Raw genomic sequence first — 6,189 nt, 5'->3', positions numbered from 1 at the left:
TATTCAATTAATTCATTTGAGTCTCCAATTTGGATAGTTGATTTTGTATGTCTTCGTTTTCTTCATGAGTGAAAGATAAGATTTTTGGAGGTTTAATTGGTGTAGTAATTTTTGGAATACTCTTAGCCATGTGGAACAAAATAATAATACTCTTATTTTTTCTCTTTAATACAAATACTGCAATCAAAAGTTACACCAACTGTAAGTTGTCTACTTGTAAAACCTAATGTAGAGGTTGTCTTGCAACTCACCTTTGTCATGATGTATCTCTAAAAATTTTTCCATTCTAAGTATAAACTTTATGTATGTAGTACTATGATATGTCTTCTCTACATGTCATAGGTCTGACCAAAATATGATGTGGCAATCGAAATATATGGTAACCTTCCAAAACTTGTTGATTCTTAGCCCTTTCCGGACAATGAGCTTGTCGGCAATACAACATGTTTAATATTTCATAGTTACCTCTAAATTTTTTGCATGATGCATTGTATTTTATATTTTTTCCAAAGGAACTGGTGGTGAATCAATTTAGGCTTTCCAGTCTTCAAATATGATGGTTCTACCAAGAAGACATATTTGAGACTAATTTTTAGAATAGTTAAGAAGCCCTAACTTCCATAGTTTATATAAAAAAAATAAAATGATTCAAAAAAAGGAATTTTGATCGCAAGTTCTTCAATATGTCTCCTTAGTATGCTGAAAATTTTACAATTTGAAACTTCTCAAAAAAAAAAAAATATTGCGAAAATAAAAGGATGACTTATTTGAGACTAATTTTAGGACTAATCACAAACCCTAATTTTCATAGGTTATATTGTAGAAATTATATTGAACCAAAACATAAAATTTTGGCCACAAATATCTCACTATTTATTCCCCGCGTCGCCCGCAAAAAAAAAGAAGTTATAGTGAAATGTCAATATGCCTTGGTTGAAGGAGAAAACCTTAGGATTATATATTCTTGATACCAAATTTTATGTAACAAACACCAGATTAACCTAAAAATATAGAAAAAAGTGACTCTCCACCTTGATAAATAGATATAATAATGAAATATTAGCCTCTTCTAAGGGGAAACCTACTTTTCCAATAAAATATATGTATAAAGATGAGAGGAGATAATCCTAAAAATAGGTCTCCTTTGTGTGTGTGCGTGTGTGTGTGTGCACACGCGCACACACACGCGCATTTAGGAAACAATGGCTACAATTAAAATTAAAGGGTCTAATCAAAAATACTAATATAAAAATAGAAATATAACTCAATATCTAGGGCTTTACAAGGGGATTTATGCTTAACATGGACCTTTGTCTAGGGATTAACGACTCTCTATTTTTTAATATTGTTTCCTAGTATCCTATGATGTAGTTAGCTTTCCATTTTGAAAACTACTTAGCCCAACCTCTGTCTTATATAGAAAAATATTGTCCCTTTGTAGAAATTGTTTTAATGTTATCCGCAACATTGAAGGATTCATAAGTGTTTTTAAGGTAGGAAATCCAACCCCTCAAGAAAATCATATTGATTTCTTTAGTTTTACTAGTTATAATTTTCCTATCGAATTTCTTAGGATCTAGCTTAGATAGGTGTCAAAGGCTATCGTGCTTTATATACATTACATTTTATTCCTTCTAATTAGGGATTTATACTTATTTGTCTTGTTGAATTTTAAGAACTCATTAGAAGCATCCCTAACAACCTCTCTAGTGATCTTACACTCTTTATCATACCAAGGGGTTGACTATTTTATTTTCCTTTTTACACAACGCCTTGATAAAAAACTTATTAATGGAAATAATAAGGGTTGTTAAAAATTTATGATAGAAATATTTGGTATTTTCCTTATTTTATAGGATATTTAATTCATTATTTAAATCCTTTATAAAAAGTTCAACTTTGTATCTGTCAAAGATCAAGTGTTCTTCGTTATTATAATTCTCTTTAATGGGGATTTTGTATATGAAAAATTTTAGAGTTACTAGGGTTGCAGGTCTAAGATCAGAGTTGGGTTCCTAAGCATTTATGACATCAAAATTTACTATTTAGTTGTATACAAAGATATTAAATATCACATAATTTATAATATTGTTTCCAAGCCCAAGAATACAAGTCATTTGGTTGTGTAAGGTTTAAACTTAAAAAAAATGCAATGCATACACAAATTGTTTTTAAACTTAAAAGTAAAACAATGGCAATCACATATTAAATAGAGAGTTACCCTAAAGACTCAAATTAGGAAAACCAACTAACAATTTATAGCCGCATCCCTATTTTTTATCATAAATCAACTCCATTCTTTACAATATAATATATATGATCCTGTAGCTTAATCTATTAACCTAGATTATATTACAACCATAATTCCTTTACTAGAATTATAAAACCATGGGATAAGTCACCATGCGACACAAAAATGCTAAGATCGAAAACTATGTACCAAAAATCGTAAAAAAATGGATGCAAATAAATTCCCAAAAATGATTTCTCGAGGTCCTCCCCCATTACACCCAATGTATATGAATCATTCTTGGAGATAATCATGCAAAAAATATAACACATACCCAAACATTCTCACACTTGTTGTTTTCTTTGCATAAAGTGGGATTGATATAAGTACACATTCAACAATCCAAGATAGTAATTCCCATTGTTTCTCTACACCAAGAGAACTTTTCAATGTTCACTGTTGGGCCAAAGAAATAACGTCCTTTTTTATAGCATGTTACTTAGTCTTTCACTATTTTCCACAAAAAATACCCTTATAACTCTCTCATCCTTGAATTATCATACTATTATTCCATGAATAATTAACCATTATAGTTACGTAAGATGCAATAAGGTAAAAGTCCAGAATTTTCCTAGTTATATCTATTTTACTTTATAAATTTGGCTCAATTTGTATAAGTTACAGAAATTAACACATTTTGCATCCTTGACAACATTTTGTAGTTGAATCCAAGGTTCAAGTAAACTCCACAGAGGACATATTAACCCGAGCATATGGATAGATGCCAAATCACGCCTACATGGTATTCCACCTACTTGGTGCAAGCAAAAGTTCACTAGTTGATCACAATAGCAAAGTCAAACATTCAGTTAAACCTTCAAATGGCACATGCATTAGACCTCTAGACTACTTGGTAACATATTAGAATCTAAAGAGAGTGTGATAAATCTTCAAGGAATAAGAAATCAACTGAATGATGATGTTTCTAATATTAAATATTTCTATGATTCACTTCCTTGATAACGAATCATAGAAATTAGAATTTCAATAGAAATAGAAGACTTAGTTGTCATTCACCAATCAAGTTTCTAGCAATCAGTTTATCAAGTTTTTATTATAAAATGCACTATATATATGCTTCTCTGATAAGAAAAGAGGCATCCATTATCATTATCTTTTCCTTGATTAATATTGGTATTTTTTTACCATGTACACAGTATTCTGATTCAATAAATTTTTTCCTACTATTATGATTGCACCTAAATGGGAAGAGTACACAATTGATCATCAAGTTTTCTAAGTAGTCTTAGATCTTGTGCTCTAGCAAGAGGGCCCTTTGTTGCGTATGAGAAGTGTAATTTAATTCCTTTTCAACTATCTTTCCTCATTTTTTAGTACTTTGTCTTTATACTTCATTTTTCACCATTTCATTTTGTAGAATTTCACTCATTTTTTTAGTTGTTTTTGCAAATATAAAGTGCTTGAATAAAATTCAAAAAACACAAAATATTTACTAGTCATATTTGCAATTACTTCTTTACTTATGCAAAAAAAAAATAGCCTCATAGTTATAGATATGTTAGTATTTATTGCATAACATTGCATGCATATTGTGGTTCCAAAAATGAATGAATTTTGAGTTTTGCATGAACACATGATCAATTCCATTTTCTTTCATAGTTATTTTCTTTGGTATTTAGTGAATTTTTTTTTGCAGATAAGTGTAGTCCATTGAAATGTATTTCATAGAATAAACTTCATTTATATTTTCATAGACCATAGTTCATAGAATAAACTACCTTCATCTTTCATAGAATATAATTTTATTGTTTTCATAAGATAAGATTGTCTTTACTTTCTTTAGATTAGAATTTTAAAGCTTTCATAGAATACATTGTTTCTATTTTCCATACATTAGAAATTGAAAGTTTTCATAGTATAGATCATTTGATCACTTTCCTCAAAGTTAGTTTATTACTTATATTAGATTCATTGTTTTTTAGATTAGAAATTATTTCTCTCTTAGAATAGTCTATCCTTTCTCTCTATTGTAGTTTCCAGAGACAACCTCGGATTGCTTACAAGACCAGTGCTTGAAACATCTAGATTTTGTCTGTCTCATATGATTCTCAGGAAGTTGGAGACATCACATATATTTTTGTGCATATGTCTTTATATATATATTAAACAATATGGGTTGCTTCATTCATCTAAAGGCATAAACCATGTATTTCTGGTACTTCTTCACATATAAAACTCAAAAAAATATATGTATAAACTAGTGGAGGCCGAGTAGTTCAAGGACCTATAGTTTGATAAGATTTGATAGATAAATGAGAGAAGATAAGGAGATAGAATAACTCATCACATATAGATTGAAGCGTAAATAATTCTAAACTCATCGCATATAACTTGAAGCATCAAGAATTCTACACTTATCTGAGTTACAGGTAGACATAATGGAAGAAAGATAATTGGGTGCGATGATTCATGGAGTGCAATTTTAAAGATATAATCTCAAAGATCCATACAGGCACATACATTAACAAGTCAATACAAATGAATCTCTAAGAACGTATGAAACATTTCTAGCAGCTATGATTACCTGAAATCAGAGAGGAAAAATGAACATAATGGAATTTAAAGAGGGAGGTAACATACTGTAGTACTCGAAGTAGGAATCACCACCATTTCCTTAATATTCTGAAATACTCATATCATAAAGTCATACAGTCTTGAAAATAACATGTCGTTCTTTCTTTAGGATTCTCAACATTTCTGAAGTGTTGCTTCCCACTATTTATCTGGAGAGGGGAGCATTGAACAGTAATTACAACAAAATATTTCAGTCGAGCCTCATCTATCATATCAACTAGCTATCTCGACGTGGGATGGTTCTGTGGCCCAAAAAATAACTACATAAGATTAATTTCGTTATTAAATGGCGACACATTACAGGATAACAAAACAAGTCAACAACCACATGAAAACACCAAAAAAATATATCCATGCCCATCCCTATGATCGCCTTTGCTTTAGGTTGTTTCTTACCTCTATTGCTCGAATCATTCATTCTCCAAAGATGGGAGTGGTCAACTATCAGTTTCATGCCATAGTACATAAGCATAAGTCACCTGATGTGGTTCTTCGTCTTCCCTCTGCATGGAGCACCACGTTGGATCATCAAGTCCTCCTGAGCTTCCATGTCTTCATTTACTTTGTCAGTGTCAACCCCGGTTTCGTGACACAAGGGGCCTTACAGGGTCAGCCCATGCCAATTTTTGAATGCTCCATCTCCTCTCTTAAATTCCTTAGTTGTCGACCCACCACACCTTTAAAGTCATGCATTACCTCATCGCAGAGTTATCACATTAGGATTTCCCATTAAAATTTATTACAGCACGGGACATTTCAATCCACTTTGTCCCCTTTTGCATCATGTGACTGGGGCTATGACTAGGCGCTTAGTCATCGGGCACTAAGGCCTTTGGACTCCCCTCTGGGGGTATTTTTCCTTTGTTACATAGAATCCCGCATATCGAGGGCTTCTAATGCTTGCCTTCGGTGCCTCCTCCCCAACATTGTGATCTCTGATGTATGATGCGGCCTGGCCCACTTGAACAAAGGATGAGGGAGAGTCTATGCCCTCTATTGCTTGGGACCGACAGACACCGATTGGGCCCACCTGGGATATCGCAATCAGCAATTTCATAATATCACCTTTGTTTTCTCCATTTGATAGTTGTGATCGTCGAACACCAATTAGGCCCACTCGAGATATCGCAATCAGAAATTTCGTAATATCACCTTTGTTTGCTCCCTTTGACACTTGCGATCGCCGATACATAGGATCGCTTGTCCTGCTCAGCTCTTGGTTCTTTGCTCTTCCCGTGACCATCGTATAGCCCCCTTATCAGATACCCTTTGCAATCGAAGATTCGCAATCGGCGAATTCCTCG

Source organism: Pinus tabuliformis, chromosome 1_2, assembly GCF_031772625.1.
Source record: "Pinus tabuliformis cultivar Carrire ecotype Pingquan chromosome 1_2, CPIR1, whole genome shotgun sequence".
Taxonomy (NCBI): domain Eukaryota; kingdom Viridiplantae; phylum Streptophyta; class Pinopsida; order Pinales; family Pinaceae; genus Pinus; species Pinus tabuliformis.
The sequence above is the reverse complement of the archived record's forward strand: the minus strand, read 5'-3'. Positions refer to the sequence as shown.